This window comes from Erigeron canadensis, chromosome 7 (genome assembly GCF_010389155.1).
Source record: "Erigeron canadensis isolate Cc75 chromosome 7, C_canadensis_v1, whole genome shotgun sequence".
Classification (NCBI taxonomy): domain Eukaryota; kingdom Viridiplantae; phylum Streptophyta; class Magnoliopsida; order Asterales; family Asteraceae; genus Erigeron; species Erigeron canadensis.
In genome coordinates, this window is record NC_057767.1 from 2,895,051 (window position 1) to 2,914,670 (window position 19,620).

At 33.4% G+C, this 19,620-nt stretch overlaps 1 long non-coding RNA gene and 1 pseudogene across 3 annotated transcripts; both read right to left on the minus strand.

Moving 5' to 3' along the window:
- Window positions 1-4,603: 4,603 nt before the first annotated feature.
- On the minus strand, window positions 4,604-7,117 carry LOC122607510. Of its 3 annotated transcripts, none has more exons than XR_006325060.1 (3): window positions 6,965-7,117; window positions 5,764-6,193; window positions 4,604-4,870 (listed from the first exon to the last, which is right to left on the minus strand). It is a non-coding gene; the product is annotated as an uncharacterized LOC122607510 (long non-coding RNA). The 3 variants fall into 3 exon arrangements; XR_006325061.1 differs by having other exon boundaries at window positions 6,900-6,970; XR_006325062.1 differs by lacking the exon at window positions 6,965-7,117 and adding an exon at window positions 6,920-6,963.
- An 8,397-nt stretch (window positions 7,118-15,514) lies between these two features.
- Window positions 15,515-18,583, minus strand: LOC122607224 (annotated as a pseudogene).
- Window positions 18,584-19,620: the final 1,037 nt, after the last annotated feature.

Here is a 19,620-nt window from a genome sequence, read left to right on the forward strand (position 1 = left end):
TCAACAATTTAAGAATTGAGTTTTTTTTTAAAATTAAAACTAACTATTACCAGTATAATTTGGGAATTCTTACCGTTAGTTTAAAATCAACCGTCAAACTAACTATACTATGTAATATATGAGAAAGTGAATTGTGTCTCTTAGATACCTAAGCTTAAGTATATAACTATCTCTGTCACATACAATATGTTTTACTCGTAATATTTATTTTATAATGAATACTTTATTAACCCTCATGTTTTTAATGGATTAAAGTGAGGGTTTTATACCAAAAATTAGGTACTAAACAGTCACATATTCCCATTTCACGTAAAATATAATGGGTATATTTGTTGTAGATTTTTAGAAGGCGTTGTAGAATTATCACTGTCCATTATCTAATTCTGAAGAGTCTTGGTTTTTTCCACAAAATATCTTAAAATCGAATTTTAAAATAAATCAATATCTTACGATAAACAAAAAACCTAGGTGGACCGTTACACATAACTTAAAGAGATAGTTCACGAGCAATGCAATAATAACTTAATGGATAAAGGTTTTTGCTTCATTAAGATTAGATTAGGGTTCATTCTTTAAGAGTTAAATACTAATAGTTCGCCATTTCAAATAACCCGAGTTTCAAAAATAAATTTATATGTATGATAAGGTGGGGTAATGTGATTTATAACATTTGTGTAAAATGTCGTATAATTGAATGAGAGTGAAGATTCAGATTCGAAGAATTTATCACCATTACTTTCATAATGTTATCCATGATTTTATCAAAATATCGAAAAAGATTTGAATAGTATTGAAGGATTGGTTTGGTCCACATGATTTAATTTTTATGAAACCAAGAGGCTACCCAATGGGACTCGTCCTCACTTGTCTGGTGTGGAGGTATTAGTTGACACTATTGGGTCAGACTAGTCCTCCACTCGTCCCTCGCACTCGTTCGTCTCACTCGTTCCTGCAGGGACGAGTTCATGTAGGTATTTTTTGTTTTTTTCTTTTATATTAATCCAATATATAAGGAAGAGTGCCTTGGTTGCATTTTGGGGGATTAGTCCTTGGAGTGTTTTTTGCTGATGTAACGCTGACAGAGACTAGTACTTGAGGGATGAGTCCTACCCATTGGGTAGCCTCTAAGCTGCACGCCTACCCTTTTCATTTGTTTTCTACACAACTTTATTCAGCAAGTTTTTTTGAATATTTTTTTCTTTTCTATTTATTGATGGGATTGATTTATTGCCCAAACCCCCAAATTTGCGTTCGGTTAATTTCTTTTAAATATTGTTAGAAGGATTAGAAACGAAACTCGATCCACCCCACTAAAATACTACTTGTAAGAGTAACTTCCAATGCCGTCTTCTACAGGTTTTGGTTCCCAATACTGTCTTTGACGGTGTATGAGGGAGGTTGATATGTAGACAGTCTTACCCCTACCAAAGGTAGAGAGGCTGCTTCCAAGTTCTACCATAGGTAGAAAAGGACCTCCAGCCTTGCTGGGCATGAGGATCGAACCCATGACCTCTGTTTCCAAGGGCTGCTTCCAGGTTCTACCATAAATAAATTACTACTTACAGAGTTACATCTAAATATGTAATTGTATCATAGTTACCAGATTCGTTGAGCACCCCACGAATTCTGTTCTTGGTTCAGCGATCCAATTCGCGATACGATTCGCGAACCGAAGACAAAAAACACCGAACTGGTAGAGGGTGGTTCGACGACCCCAAATGGGTGAGGTTCGGTAAATTGGACGGGAAAAATTCGTGTTTTGGAAGAACTTGATACGGTGAATTATGTTTGGGTTTAGTGATTTTGATTTAAATAGTAATTAAATGTTGCAATTTTCAAAATAAATATATTAAATGGATGGAAAAAACAAAGGATATAGTATTTTTTTATGTATTCTTTTTATTTTATGTTTTGTTTGTAAACTTTTAAGTTTAAAGACTTGTAATTGTTTTTTTTTTAGTATTGAAATTCTTTGATTTTGGAGTGTTCAATATTCAAATCTATTATTGTATTTATAAATTTGGGTTCACCGAACCAAAACGTACCGAAACGATCCGAAATGAGTCTACCCCTCCCGAACGAGATTCACGGGACCCCTGTGAATTGCGATCTCGAATCGCGAACCCGAACCCAGACGAACCGCGAATTATGTGACTATGAATTGTATTCCTATACAATAAATCGATCTAAATATTCAAATTAAATACGAGTACTAACTAGCATTTCCGAAAAACTAAAAAGATGATGATTGAAGGGTGTGTGCTGCCAAACCACAACAAGCTCAAAATTTAACATCCTCGATCTATAGTTAGATGATTGACAAACCATTAAATAGCTAAGGGTTCAAAACTTAATAGTTTCTATGAAATATTTAATAGAAAAACAAATTGGAGTAAATTTTTGTAAAAATTGTTGTAGAAAGATACTTATATTATACCAATTTATCAATACATGCATTCAAGATGCCATAAGTTTCACCCAAGACATACTATCTAAATTAGCTAATCAACCCGGATTTAACCCGGGTGTTTTAATTAAAACTCTGCAAACAAAATATTTATATATATATATATATATATAGAGGGTAGATATCTAGAGAGAAAATTCTTAAGAAGAGAAGGAAGAGAAGTTTCGTTTTTTATTTTTTTTAACTTGTTTTTTTGACTTTTATTCTTTTTTTCACTTTTCTTATTTTTTTTTAATTAATTCAATCCATAAAAAAATTTAAAAAAATAAATAAAAATAAAAAAATTTCTAACCCGAGTTAGTGAGTTATACATATAAGGGTACGAACGGGCTTCGCCCTTAAGGATATTAATAAGGGGTAGCTGATAGGAGTGATAGGTCATAGAGGGTGATAGGTCATAGGGGGTGATCGGTGATGGCGTGATCTACCTAACGGGCTTCGCCCTTAACTATTATGGCTTCGCCTATAGCTTACGGCTACATTGAAAAAAAATATATTTTTAAAACTTTTTAAAAATGTTTATATGAAATAAGTTAATTAAGGAGAGAATGAAAAAAGTGAAAAAAAGAAAAAAAGTTTTAAAAACAAGTTAAAAACAATCAACGAACTTTCTCACCCTTCTCTCCTTAAGGTACCTTCTCATTTGATCTCTATCTTATATATATATATATATATACTAGGTCTTTTACCCGCACGATGTGTGGCTGTTTAAAAAAGTTGTTCATGTTGTTTAGTTATATGAGTATAAATAACAATTTGTAACAATTATAACTTGTATTTTAAGTAGGTATATACAAATCTATATTTATCGGTAATGGAAATATTTATATATAATGAAATATATAAATCCAAAATATAACTGTTATTATTTAACTATTAATTAGTCGATTATAAGTTATACCAGCCTTTTAGGACACTAACGTGTTATCATCAAATATTCATATTTAATACCACATATTATACTTCATGCAATGTTAATAAACATGAAATTAAATTAAAGTATAATGTAAGGTAAGACCATAACAACTACTCGTATTATTTTTGTAAACTGATATGTAATACATTAGAATTTCATCACATTCATTCAAAATAAAATACTTTAGTAGAATTTAAGTCATCAAATAATGAAATTCGTAAAAGATAAAAAGCTTTAAAGATAAACCAAATTAAAATTACAATTAGATTATAAAAAACAAATCTATTATTCAAATTTAAGTTAAATTCAAAATGTCTTCATTTTTATTTTTTCAAAAAAGTAAAATCACCTTATAGTAATTTAAAACTCAAAATCACTTGCAAAAGCAAATAGTATAAAAATGGTGACATTGGTATAGAAAGTTTATGTCAATCAAGATTAAATCAGAATGCTAACACAACAACATTTATCTAAAAAAGAAATTGTTCATATTGAGATAAAAATAACCAAATAAATGACATCTAGAAAGGTAAAACTTGAGTTTACAAATAGAAGCGTTAATACAAAGCTGAAATGAGAAATAAAAAAAATCATAAAGATGTTGATAGGAGAAAAAACTAACTTAGATGATGATGATGATGATGAATAATGTATAGAAAAAGAATCAAAAATAAATAAAAACGGAATTTGCATATCTCATACGAAACTTTAAAAGTGTGTTTCTTTGAGTAGCTAATATCACATTCATAGAGATATGATTAATATCAGATTAATACTAAAATAATTAGAGGAGGGAAACACAATATTTGCCAAAGAAAACAAATATCTCACGTTAAATAATATCTTGGATTTTTAGTTTTATTTCATTTTTTTATATAATTAAATTATTGGCAAAAAATTATAAAAATGCCACATAGGATTAAGGCTTATGTGTCGATATTATAAAATAGATTTGAGTTGTAGAACCTTTAGGATCATTCGGATTCCTATTGTTTTAATAAGTATATAGATATATATATCTGTGTGTGTGTATTTGTGTAAATATTTATGTAGCTGAGTACATTTATAGAGTTGAATAAGAAGTCTAGTGAGCATTAACAACCAAGCTAAGAAGTCTAGTTGTTTAGCATAACCCTTGCGGCAATTTCGTTTTCCACGAAGTTGCCAATCCTGAAACTACTAAAAGATTAAATACATTGGCATACAGGTTACTCGGCTGATACATGTAGAAATACCAATAAATTTTATTTTAATAACAAAATCAAAGTTCAGAAAAAAAATAGACAATAATGTATATAACTATAGTTTGTTTGATGTCATAAATCTCATCAAATCCAATATAAAACATTTATATTTGATCAATCTATTGCAAAGCCCAGATAGAAGAGTATGAATTTACTCGTATGACCCAACATACCCAATAGATCCAGATTTTCATTCTCATCCAAAGCACCAATTATCTTCATATATTCAATAGCATGTTGAACCTATAAACAAATAGATATTCAATGATAAGATACTCTGTGAATTTGCAGATATTATAAGATTTTAGCAAACAGAATGAGAACCTGATAATGTCCTTTATAAACTATAAAACATGATAAAACTATGTATAAATAAAGTTAGCATTCTGTTAGAGGCTCAGCCGCTCAGGTGACTACAAAGACTTGGGTAAAAAAAATCCAGAAGACAAAGGGATTGTAAAGGCGTTCTCTCAATATTTTTGGCAATTGATAATCAGCAAAAAAATCATACACACATCTAGGATATAGATGGTAACACTCTCCAAACGCGACCAACTCTTCGTCTTTAACTTAATACCCAATACTAACAAAAATAAAAAAATAAAAAAATTGATGCTGCTTAGCCACTGTCCAGTCTTGTATGGCTTTCCACGCCAATTACAATTTACATGAATGCTTAACTACATGTCAAATTAATTTTGACATAAGAATAACTGTACACTACTTATTACATTTTATCTTCTCTCAGTATTCTTACTACATTATTCATATAAATCTCATCAAACATGACTCAACATCAACCGATTACATTATCCCAATCCGCATACAAGAATGACATAAATCAACATCCAACACGGATGGTGACAGGTACTGATATGATCCTATTGGATCCATATACAACCCCAGGCATAGCAAACTTCGATAATAATTAGGCAGAGCTTAAGAACCACTCTCTAACTTTAGATTTGATTCCCTTGTAAGAAAGAAAAATTAAACATAAACTACACCTTCTATACTTAATTCTCAAAATGAAAGTACCGAAAGAAAGATGGGATAACCCAAAAAAGAAAGTAAATAATTAATATATGATTTCTTCTCAAACAAACGATCTAGAATTGATACTAAAAGAAACTCACTTGTTTAGGAGAAACCTTGGATATCCAAACAGAAAAAAGGCAAGGAGTATTGTTAAGTGCATATGCGATGCCCATTTGGCCTTGCCACAATCAATTACCAAAACCATGTCATGAATTGTGATACTGATTTCAACAATATTCTTAGCCAATACTATCTTCTTCACCCAGTATCTGCCTTTTCAAATATTAACCTCTGAACGCATACCAAATAATGAATGTGATAAAGCTGGTAAGTAAGAATCTAAAGGGATAGAGGAATTTAATTTTGGATATACAGACTACATGTCAGAAAATTAAGATGGTAGTAGTAAGCAAAGACTGGTAAGCGTTTTGGTGCTGTCTAATTCGCCTTCACTGGCAACATCCTTATTGTCAGATGATGATTCCTCACGAACAAACGACTGGGGAGCAAAGAACACCCGCTGGCTTTCTGTGAGCAAAAAGGGTTTCAAACCACTCAAAAACTTCAACTACACTAATGAAAACCTCAAATTAAGCAATGTCAATCCACAAAGATATTCCAAATCACATTCCGAACTAATAATACCTAAAAAAATCACATAATCAGTAAACGTGATTGGTGCGAAAAATTATTAAAAAAAGGAGTCAATTGAAGTGCTATTACAAATGAAATGCACAATTCACAAATTTGATATGCTTTGGGTCCGAATAATCCAAATAAACCCGACACTTTGACTTTGTCAAAGTGTTTCATTTTTAGACCCAAAAAATATTTGTGCCAAGTAATCAACTTAACAACATGTATTGATCACAAGTAATCACCAGTCACCCACAAGCCCATAGTTATAGCAACAAACAGTTTATACTTAATAGGATTGAACAATTAAGCACTGACTATAACACAGCCAATCATAATGAATACAAATAAAAATTAACTTTACACTCTATATAACGGTGTCATCTTCTGGAAACCACCTATAACACCTACTTTCACCCTATCACGCACTTCACTAAATTCTACATTGAATCACCATAAATTAGCTTGAATCGTCGTAAAAGCGATCTAACAATTTCTGATTGAGATTGAGATAAAAGTATTTAAATAAAGATGATACCATGGATTGAAATTCAAAAACCCTAAAAGCGAAAATTAAAAAAATAAAACCCTAAATTACCAGACATAGACAGATAATACATGATCTATGATCGTCGGCCTCCCTAGATCTGCAGAGTGAAAGACATGATCTATGATCGTCGGCCTCCCTAGATCTGCAGAGTGAAAGACGATCGTCAGCTTCCCATCAGTAGATTGTTGTTTGACTTAGAAAGAAAAAAAAAGTTATTTGATTCATTGTAATTTGTTGTATGATAATGAGTCTTTATTTTTCTTAGACGGGGAACCTTGTTTTATTAGGAAGAGAGACTTAAAAAACAGAATGTGCTATAAAAGTTATAATCATATAGCTGTTATTATATGATGTACAGTTCATCTAAAATTTTAAACCCAAATAAAAGAATTAAATTTGGCACTTTTTTTTATTCAATTCATTTATGACCGAATGTTAAAATTCGTAAGATAATAATATTAGCTAACACTATAAGATATCAGTTTTAACAAAAAATAAAAGAAGTAAACAAAAACAATATCATATACATGTAATGAAAGGGTAAACCACAGGTGAAAATATCCTCCAAAAAAAGGGAAAAAAAAAAACTTTGGGAAAAGGTATGTATCGACTGATCATTTCATATAAAGAGAGAATACGTTTTTTAATTTAAGGATGTATCTTGTAACAAGGCAACTAGGCTACTAGCTATGAGCTTCGTGGGCCAAGGCTGATGGGCTACTGATTTTCAAGGGCTTGTGGACTTTTATGGGCCTCACTAAGAAGCCCATCTTAAATAAACGCTACAAATTAAATAAATTTATATTCGTAAATAAATCAATAAAACGGTGTAAGTGTAACAATAGATTATCGACTGGGAGGGTAATTTAACTAATTTCAGGTACGAATTTGATCTTTAAACTCTTAAAATTCGTTGATTTAATCTGTAATTGTAAACCAACTACATCAGTTAATTTTTTTCTATGATTATTATTGTTATTATTATTATCTGTTAAAAAAAACAATTGAGGATTTTCTAGTGTTTTACTTGATAAAAATCTAGTCTTTTTTAGGGGGCTTATTTTTGAAGCTTATTGCTTAAGATTTTCTATGTTATTTTTTGTTGGTGAAGAAAAAAAAAGCTAAAAAGATTAAGCTTTTTGCTTTTGATACATACACAATAAGTTGTTTATTTATGGTTGTCCTGTTCCTTTGTATATGTAATTATGTATGGTTGTTATGGCGGTTTATGTTCCACTGTTTGAGCTCCTTGCAAATGACTTTGTTTATTATGTTCCTACATTTTATGCTGTTATATACGTTCAATGGTTGCTAGAGTTTATGTACTGTGCTAAATTATTGCTAGGCCGTATGTTTGCTACTCTTCCTTACTCTCGAGGTAGCCATAATCAGCGGACCCAGCAGACAGGTATATCGTCTTATCAATTATCATGTTCTCGACAGACAGATATAAACACTTTACCATTTTATGGTTTTTTCATCTTGGTGGCCTGAGGTCCCTGTGGAAGCAGTCTCTCTACCTTCGGGTAGAGGTAAGACTGTCTACAGCTCACCTCCCCCATACCCCCGCTGAGGGATTGTGTACAGTTGTTGTACAATAAGTTGTTTATTTGGTACGATAAAAATTGTCTTTTTTTAGTTGTTTGTTTAATATAGATAGTCTTTTTTTGGTTGTTTATTTGATAAAAATTGAGTCTTTCTTTATTTTCGATTGCTATGATATATAATATGAGTCTTTTTTAGAATTTTGTTTCATAAAATTGAGTCTTCTACCTTGTTTATTCAAATTTTGAGTCTTTATTTAGTTGTATATTTGACATAATTTCAGTATTTTTTAGTTGCTTATTTGATAAAAATTGAGTTCTTTAGTTGTTTGCTAGATTAAAATTTTGAGTCTTTTTGAGTCTATATTTGATATACTTTTGAGGTTTTAGTTGCTTATTTGATAAAGATTGAATCTTTTAGTTGTTTTTTACTTTGTTAGATAAAGTTTAACGTCATTATGTTGTTTATTTGCTATAATCAGATTTTTTTCATTTTTATTTTAGTTGCTTATCTGATAGTAATTGAGTCGGAATCTAATTCCGTTATCTTTTTTTAGATTCGATGATGATGATGGAGCAGAATAAGCAGGTGGAGGTTTGTAGTGATGATAATAATTTGACTCCTTTATCTACAAAATATCCATGGCTTGGTGTTCAGAATATTGAAGATCTCACTTACCAGACTTTCTCCACCTTAGACGACCCTTTGTTGTTTAAATATCAGTCTCGAATCCCCGAGTTGTCAGGGAAACGTATCCGAGGGTGTTCCCATGGGTGGATAATTCTATCTAACCATCTACACAATAATATGTGGTCTCTTTGGAACCCCTCGTCCACTTACATCATATCTCTCCCTCCCTTGCTTTTGACAGACGGATATTATCATTCTATCGGAGAATCTTGTTTGTCCACCCCTCCTGATAATCCGAATTCAGTTATCCTCTTAACAAGAACCAATAAGCCCACCTTTGTATTTTGTCAACTATTTCCTAAAAAATCAAAAAGCCGTAGAAAAAAGCCAAGATGGACCGAGATGTCATACGCATATCAACTCAAGGTAGCAACTGGTGATGGACATTCAGTACATAGCCTAACCTGTTGCAATGGTCATATATATGCTTTTTGTGACAACTGTAGTCGTTTGTCATACGTGTTGAAATTGCAGTCAAGGATGGAACAGTTTTGGTACGAGTATTACCATCTTGGCCGGCCCCTTTTCCTTATTCGGATTGTTGTCCCAAACACCATCATTTCCTGACAGGATACCTTACAGAGTTTTAATTACATAGCAGTTTGTTTTCGTAGGGAAACCGACAAAACACCCTGCCATGTGTTTTTGTTTAAAGCTGACATGACTAGTATAAAATGGAAGGTTTTGAAATGCATCAGAACCTGGAGTGACTTGGAATTTATTCGACAAATCTGGGAAGAAACGAAAGACCTTAAAGAAGGCATATTTGTTGTGGATCTTGCACAGGATAACTCTGCTTTTTACAACCCTATAATTGGCTCGGGGCTAGGGGGGTATATACATATCCATGACAGAATGGACAAACTAATATATTCGTATCACCTCAACAGTAAAACTATCCTTCCATCTCCCAATCCCATTCCAGTGCTGCCAACAAGCCACATGTCAATGTGGGAATGCTCGTATTGCTTCCTTTTTCTATTATTTCTATCTGTTTATATGTTATCATATCATATATATGTGTTGGAATAATGTTTCTTAAAATCATATTATGTAGGTTAGAAGACGACCATAGAGAAGCCAAATTCATGGTTGATTCTAAACAAGAGGATGAGACGACGATTAGCTTTATCACAGACAATGAGGTTTAAGTTAGTGAGTCTCCCTTGCTAGATGTTCCATTTGATGTTCTGGAGACGCTTATGAAGGTTTGTGTTGGCGTGGAATACCTGAACTTTCGTGCTACATGCAAAAGTTGTCATCAGGTAGCACCTTTCATACAATGGCGCAACCAAAAAGCGTCACAGAATTTTTCACTAGCTTCACCTTGGCTGATGGTTGTAGACCAAATTTGAGGTGTTATTACTTTCACAGATCCGCTGTTGGGTGACAACTACTTTGCGAGAATTTCACAATTATCGGTTGCTGATGAAACAATATGCTGTTCCAGGTTTGGTTGGTTGTTGTTTAAAACCGAAGATTTTTTTCCAGTGTTTTTTAATCCCTTCACAAAGGATCTCCGCGAACTTCCACGCACGAGTTACAGTTTAAGCAACTTATGGTTCTCAGCTCCGCCTACTTCCCCTGATTGTATGGTGTTTGGATTTTATTGTTCAATAGTTTTGATCCATTATTTATCCGGAGAACCATCTTGGCATATCTATGAGGTATGTCCAAATGCACAACAGTCCCCTATCTATTTTCCTACATCCCATGATGGCGATATTTATTATTTGTATAAGACAGGGGAACTAAGGGTTTTTAAACTGTTGGGTGAAAATAAAATCTCTTTTGAAAATAGCCAAAGCCCCAACAAGGTGTAGCGGATCTCCCACACAATATTTTTTGGTGAAATGTGACAAACATCTTTTACTTGTCGTTATGGGTGGGTTTGGAGAACCCATCGAGGTATTCAAGTTGAATGATTCTAGAAGAGAATGGGACAAAGTAAATGGTGTAGGAAAGCACATGATTTATATTTGTAATACAACATGTGTCTTCGTTGAAGCTAAATTACCAGAAATGGAGAACAAGATATACTTGGCCCAATTCGGCTCTAGGAACAAGAAGATAGTGTTTTATTCACTTGAAACAAGCACGTTTCACACGTTCGATGGTAAAAGCATCCAAGAAAATTTAGGAGATATTTATTTGACTACACATCTTTTCGCTCATACTTGGATTGAACCAAGTTGGTTGGAGAGCCCATGAGTCTAGACCAGTGGAGTAAGTGATGTTAAAAGCTTATGATTCTCAGTTGCATAAGTGATGTTAAAAGCTCATGATTCTCAGTTGTAAATTGATTTATATTGGTGTTGCCGTAAGAGGAAGGGTTTTTCGTGGATGATACCACTGTCGAGTAGCGGCTGGTGTTGGTTGTCGAGTTTTGAAAGGAAAGGGTGCGTTTGAGTTTTGGGATGGCGGCTTAACAACAGTTGTTTTGGTTGAAATATTTTCCAGTATTATTGTTTGCAAAATTGTCTTAAGATACGTGAACAGTTCTGTTGATTCAAGACGTGTTTTTCCAGAGTGCTCATTGTTAAAGATTTTTGTGTGTAAGTTTGTACTTCATGTCGTTTAATTTGTAAGCTGTATCATTTAAATTACTTGTTTGTAATTTTGTATTTTATGTCATTTTATTTGTAAGTTGTTATATTTAAATGAGCGATGAGGAACATTTTGACTTTGCATTGGTCATATATCAATTCCTGGCAAGGCTTGTAATGAGAATGCGTTCTTCAAACAGCGCCTCATACAATGGTGCAACCAAATAGCATTATAGATTTATTATATTAGCTTCACCTTGCTGATAGATGTAGACCAAGTTTGAGGTGTTTTTACTTTTACAGATCCGTTATTGGGTGACAACTACTTTATGAGAATTTCTCAATTGCTGATGAAGCAATACGTTGTTCCAGGTTTAGTTGGTGTTTAAAACCAGTGATCTTTGCCCTTTATTTTTTTAACCCCTTCACAAAGGATCTCAGTAAAGTTCCAGGCACGAATTACGTGATGTAGGGAATGCGTGATCCGAACCAACCTGTAATGCCGTTAAAATAAATTATTTTTTATTTTAGTGAGTTATTTTAGGGTGTCAGGATTATGATAATTAAGGGTTGATTTGATTTTTATTTTAGGGGTGTTAAAATTAGCATAAATAAGGGTTTTGGTTATTGTACAATCTACATAATCTACATTAGCTAAAAATCTAACTTCGTAATATTATTTTTCTCAACATTATGTTTATCAACACTATTTTCAGTAGTATTACTTTCATGTCTAACAATATACTTATTTAAAGATAGTTGTAAAGTTTGAGTAATTTTTTGTATCTCTATTTTTCTTTTTCTATTTTGAGCATCGAATGATTGTATACGAAGAGGCATATTATTAATCTCTACAATAATGTGTGAAAACAAATATATGACATATCCTAAACAACATAAGTTATATTAAACTATATATATAATCAAGAAATCAAAAGATATCGTAAGTTAGATATTACCTAGAAAAGCTAAAAAAAGTCGTTTGTTTCTTTACTAAAAAATCGTTTTATGTGTTAGGCTCTTGTAAAAACAAAAACAAAGATTTATTTAAAGTAACAAACAAAAGATAAGAACGTTTATTGTTAATGGCAGGGAATAAAAAAACCTCTATGTATCATGTGTGGGTTTTGGACGTGAAAGATAATAAATGATTAATGATATGAGATTATTAGTGAAGATTTGAAGGATACTTGATCTAATCAAACTATAAAATAGAAAAAGGGAAAAGAAACGCTAGAATTTAATGACATTTGCCCTGTTTTTAATGTGAAAAACCATGTGGTATATTTAGTATATGGATATGGATTACATTGAGCAAATAGAATAAAATTGGGCTTAGTTTATTGTAGCTTTGGGTTGATATCTTTCTGCCCCCTATCTATATGCTCTGGGCTTAAGCCTAGCCAGTTCATAGCCAAGGCCGGCACCAGTGCAGGGTTCCCTTTGTACAGTGATACGAAGAGGAACACCATCAGTTACTAAGCCTTAAATGAAAAGCCCTTAATAGCTCAAGTTTATTGAGAACCATATTCAAACTTAATCCTATCTTATTTAATTGAAAAAAGTAAAGAATTTTTAAGGCTCAAATCAAGAATTGAATGCCACCTTTTGAATCACATTTGCAAATTTTGAAGCGTTTGAAGAAATCACAACGCCTTTAAAATAAAGATATGCATATAATGTAGGGCGTTGCAAAATCAAAACCGCTCATTGTGACAACCTTGAGATTAATGATATATAATAACGAAGGGTTGCCACAAGGTTCTCTCATTGCTACTTGCCATTAATTAAGTAACATAGACGTAATTTTGGATATCTTTTTCTCTCAACTATTTTTACTAATAAGAGTATACATTTTAAAATTTTCATTTAAAGATTAATAACTATAAATAACCAAACCCGCAGGACATTCCTTATGTCCTATAGGTCATGCATTCTACGGAGTAAAAAGCCACAAATCATAGAATATGGGCTCTCGAAGTCGATTATCACCTACGATGATGTTTAATATTTAATATAAGACCATTGACCACACTTGACTAATGTCAAAAGAATACTGAGTTTTAAAATGGGGAATGCCCATATAATAAATAATGTTGACTTTTCTTGGTCAAGGTCAACACCTAAGACCAAACTCAGCCAAGATTACTCATCTAATGAACACCACCAAATCAAACTCTAAAACTTAAAGCTTTTATTATTATTATTAAAAAAAAAATTCAATTTTTTTTTAAATATATTTTTTCATTTTCTTTTCTCCTTTTTTGTAATTATATACATAAAAATTAGCATCAAAACTTTCAAAAATTTCACAAAAATCCAAGTTTATCATGAATATGTGCAAATGATAGAGAATTTCATTTTTTTAAAAAAATAATGGATAAATGGATGAGCGGGAATTAAGGGTCACGAGAGGCTACCAAAAGGTCAAGCAAATGCCAATCACAACACTCTCAATCCAAGTGTCTTACTTTTAATCAAGAACAAGCTAAATAGGACTTCATTCTTAGCATGAAGACCACATCCCACACTGAACAGTGTTTTCGATGTTCCAAGGCACAAGGTGGGGAATTCCACACTTATGAATAACAAAGAGGGTGTCCAAACCCGAGTATGTTCATATGGCAACAAATTAAGCCCTACAACCTAATCAAGCAAATCACAATAAGTGGAATCACATATCTAACAAAAAACGACCAATCTCACACTTATAGTCAAACATATCCCAAAATGTGAAAAGGCAAAAGGTGGGAATCCCACACTTATGGTAAAAAGAAAACATAATGGGTGTTCAACCAACAGGTGTGTTAAAGGAAATGAGATCCCACACCTAGGTCCTACTTAGTTTCTAATACTCAATGCCACAATCATCAACCTCAATCAATCTCAGTATTCAAGATTCTAAGCATGCAAAATAACCTAAGTATATGGACCCATCATGACAATTTGACATAAAAGTAAAAGAGAAAAAAGTTGAGAAAACTCCCGAATGATGCAAAATTCCAAAAGATGCAAATGAGTATGGTAGAATCATTCCAAGTGCAAGCAATTTTAAGAACCGCATCATGCTCTATTTGTATTTGTTTGAACAAATGGCTTTTACTCCGGGTAATATATATGATGTGTTTTTCTTTTAAATATGCATACGCTATCGATACCTTTTTATGAAAAGTACACTAACTTGAGATTCAACATAAATTACTTGGGATCATAGTTGGAGATCCTATACACCCAAAATGCGCCACAAATCAACCATTTAAGAATTGAGTTTTTTTTAAAGTTAAAACTAACTATACTATCTTGACCTCTCGCTTAAAATCAACCGTCAAAATTCAAAAACGCTTTTTAAATTTTCAACCTTGACTTTAATCGATCTATTCAACTTTACTGGTCTAGTCATAAAACAACTTTAAAGGATCCTAATCTACCATTTAAAAAGCATATATAGTTGATTAATTTAAACAAATAATGTTGTTTTGGTCGAAAGGTATTGTAGTTTTATATAGTTATTAAAATGAAGGTTTATTTGGAGCATCCGATGATGATATGGGTAAAATAGGCTCTAGGTAAATGAACATTGATGACCATTATTGTTTTGGTAGACTTTGACAGTAGGTTAGTAAATGTCAATAAATCCAAGCCCTTGATCACCAATGCGCCTGATCAATACTAAGGTAACACTTTGTTAGAGTAAGTGCGACACTTTTTATCATGTAATGCAACACTAGTAAAACTAAATGTAACACTTTTAAAGTTAAATGAAACTCTTTTTATTCTATAATGCAACACTTTATATAATCAAATGAAATGCTTTTAACAATAAATGCGATATTTATAGTAACCAAATACAACACTTCCAACAAACTATGAATATACTTTCATATATAATCAGCAAAATCAAGCAGCAACTTTCAAAATCAACCCAATGTCTACCTGAATTATATACATAAAGTACTATTACAAATCAATCCATCAAAAACAACAGGCAAAACACCCAAGTAACACAGAGAAGCAGATAACATCTTTGTTGTAGGTTTTCATTTCTTTGGCGTGCAATATGCTCCAACAACACAAGCATGGTCTCACTCAAACGGCTCACAAGTCACTTGCTCCATGGGTTTGAACTGCTCTGCTAGAAGCTTTTTCACTTCAGAAGCGAATACATGCTCAGCAGCAATGGTCGACTCAATGTAGTTGGCCTGCGCTGCAAAAGTGCAAAGTTATTATACCTAAAAAAACATAAAAAAAGTTACCGAGGAGCGGAACATCCCATCAATAAAACATCCTATATAAGAGTACAAACCTTGATGGATGTAACAAAATGTCCTCCAGTTTTCAAAAAATAAGATGCATTGAGTGCTAAAATTCTTGCCTACATACAGAGATAAGGACAGTCAGTAATCATGGGTGGATAAGCCATTCCATATTATTGGATACTCAGATTGAGTATATACAATACCAAAAGGTCCAAAACTCAAAACTTATAGTCAAGACAATATATGGAACTAGAGATTTACCACCCATTTACCATTTTTAAGATATACAAAGTGAAACAGCTTGTACCAAAAACTAATATTTTCTCATTGACGCATCAACAACTCAATTTTGCATCACTTGTGATTAGCATGCATGAAGCACGTAATAAGTGCAAAGCAGACCTGATGAGGTTGTGCAATATCAGAAAATATAACACCAACCATGCCAACTAGCACCATGTACTTGGCTGGATGTCTACCATCCACGATAAATGGAATGACATTGGTTCACCTTTTAGCCATGTTGACCAAACCACTACCACTTGTGTGAGAAAATTCAACAGCATATACAATTCCAATTTAACAAAAGAAACAATATATTAGACAAGTAAATAAGACTTGCATCATAAGCATATAACATAACTGTTTGAGCACTAGTTAGGGAACAAAATCGGATACATGAAGACAGATTTCTAACCCCCAATAAATATAAATACAGAATTACAGATTAGATCACAACTTTATAACTTAAACAATTTGGATTTGAATTTACCATCCATATACTGTCAACTTCATACAGTAGCTTCCATACCATGTATTGATTTTAGAGATATAAGTATACAAGATAAACAATAGACATACCAAAATGTGTGTGTCTATATTGGGTAACCTAGAAACGCCACTTTATGTATCAAAAATTTAAGTAAATAACTTGTCCAAAACCAATCATATTACCCTTAAACATGACCTTAGCCCTGTTTGAAGATCATGAAACTGACCTCAAGTTGCACATTCAGTCGTCTTAAGTGTCGAAATAGGAGTCGTCCCTGTAGAATCGCATGAATTAGAAGATCAAAACTGGATAGAGTCGCATGACACTAAATCGGAACAGTGTCGAGTGCTACTTTGTGTCGTACAGATTAAAACTGTTTAGTGTCGAACAACGGCCAGGTCAATTCAACTTGTGTCTAGGTTGAAAGCTGGTCTAGTGCCGAGCAAACCCAATCCTTAGTAACACAGCATGTATCATTTTATAACTATGGTGATTATGGTGATGATGATGTCATTGCTTACTTGGCACCCATGTATACACTTGGGATCCCATTTAACCCCCTATTTACTTAAATATATGATATGCATAAGAAAAACACTTGCAGAAACTCATCTCTCTCCCTCCTTCCCCTTTTCAGATTCCCTCCAGCTCCACCACCCGACCGCCACCTCACCTCGCCAGAAAAACAGGATACACCTCCAGATGCTACAAAAATAACCTCCATCATCATCTAAGCAATAAAGGACAACCATCCAACCCCAACACCACCCGACGCCACCTCTGCCGCCACCCTCTACGTTGCGCCATCGCGGGCACACCACCTGAAGGTCACCACCGCGCTGCCACAGCCCCCCAACACCACCCTTTCTTGATTATTTTTGGTTTCTAGTAAAACAGACCACCTGATGGTGTCGGCTGTGAAAGCAGTTGGAGGATCTCACATGTCAATACACCTTCATTATTAATGTTGATAATAAGATGATGTGATTACATGGCCGAATCTGTGGATGTTATAACCAAACCAGTTCGGCAGTTCCATTATGGTAAACATCAGCTAGTTCATTGGCACCACCACCATAAGTAGTATAGTATGTCTTTTTGTTTGGTTTAACCTTTAATTTTAAATTCATTTTGTTTTTGTTTGGATGATTTAACAAATTAACCAATGTTTTGTTAACCACATTCAGTACCAAAACCAGCTAGTTCATTTTCCTTTTGTTGAAAAACCACAATGAATATATATATATATATATATGATTAATATCATAATATGTTACAATGATTAAATTAGGTTGGGTGGAAAATGATTAAATATGATTAAATGACATGAAAAATGATTAATGTGATTAAATGACATGGAATATCCACATAGGCATTAATAAAAAGGAAAATGAATTTAAAAATCAGGTAACCGGGTGCCTATACACGGACCCTTTAGAAATGTATATGCCGGTTTTATTCCTTACAATGTTGTTTTTTTTAGTTTAGACCCAGTAAAGTTATTTTGGACAAGTTAGAGTACTTTTCAATCAATTTGCCCTATAAAATTAACACAATGAGAGTGCTTACGTGCAATTGTCAAGATTCATCTTCTTTTTGGCAAGCAGATCCTTCAACCTTCCAGGGGTAGCAACTACAGTGTGAACACCTCTTTTGACGATATCCAGCTGTGTCCGCATATCAACACCTCCAATACAAAGTAGCGGCCTTATTTCTGGAAATCCAGATTACCTCAAGGGTATTAAAAATTCCTCCACAACCTCATACGTCTGCCTTGCTAGCTTTCTTGATGGGCATACAATCAGCCCAAATGGACCTTCCCCTGCAACAATCGGCGTCATGATTTCCTCCAGCAGCGCCATCATAATAATTGGCAACACAAACCAATGTCTTTCCTGACCCTGTAAATGCAATTCCAATCATATCTCTTCCTGATAAAATAACGGGTAGTCATTGAACTTGAATAGGTGTAGGTTGCACAATCCCTTTTTCTTTCAGTTTTTTTAACACAGGCTCGGAAAATCTCATATCTTTGAATTTTTTAATCGGTGGTGGGATTTCATCACTATCAACAAGAATATGCCATTGTTTCCAGATACCATCACACGCTTTTTGTGACATTCTTCTTATGGGCAGAGGGGGCTTCCAACCCGTGGGTAGAGGTACAGAGTATGTTATACCATTTGCAAGTTCACGAACCAACATTAAAGTCTTTCTATCAGAAAGATTTTCCATCATTCCTTTTAGTTGTTGAACTGCTTGTTCAGTAGGAGTGACTTCAGGCTGTTCACGCTTAGTTGTCATTTTTTTGACAATTTTTTAATTTAATTCATGCCATGTAGGATTTGATTTAAATAGTGATTTATTAAGATTCCATCCATATTAAATAGACAACATTCATCACTTTTCCATTCCGCGTTTCCATCAATAACCTCCTCGCCATTTTAGAAAATAGCTGGTCAAGATGCCTATACATGGACTACGATGTAGAGGGATTCACACACATATAACAAAGCTAATCCGTAACGATGCTGATTTGCTGATTACCAGCCTAGTAATTAGTCCCTCATCCTTGTCGTTAGTCCCTTGCTGGTCAACATGGTCATAACCCTACCCGGCCTAAACAACAAAGAAAAAAGATAAAATTTTGACCAGAACCAATTGTCACATTACCGTAACCCACACATTTTGCAACCACTCAATCAATAGGTTATGGGTTCCCTTGATAATAGCCGACCGAATAAAGCGGCATAAGGACATTCAACCACTCGCCAACCAAACAGCAAGTTAATAAAGTTATGTTATAACAACTATTTGCAAAAACTTTCTAAATCACAGTCATTTTCAAAACGCACATTCAAAAAAAGTAAGTAACTGCCTTCCGAGGGTTTTGAGCCCCAATACCTCGATGGTGTACGGGGGAGGTTAAGATGTAGGCAGACCTTACCTCTACCCAAGTA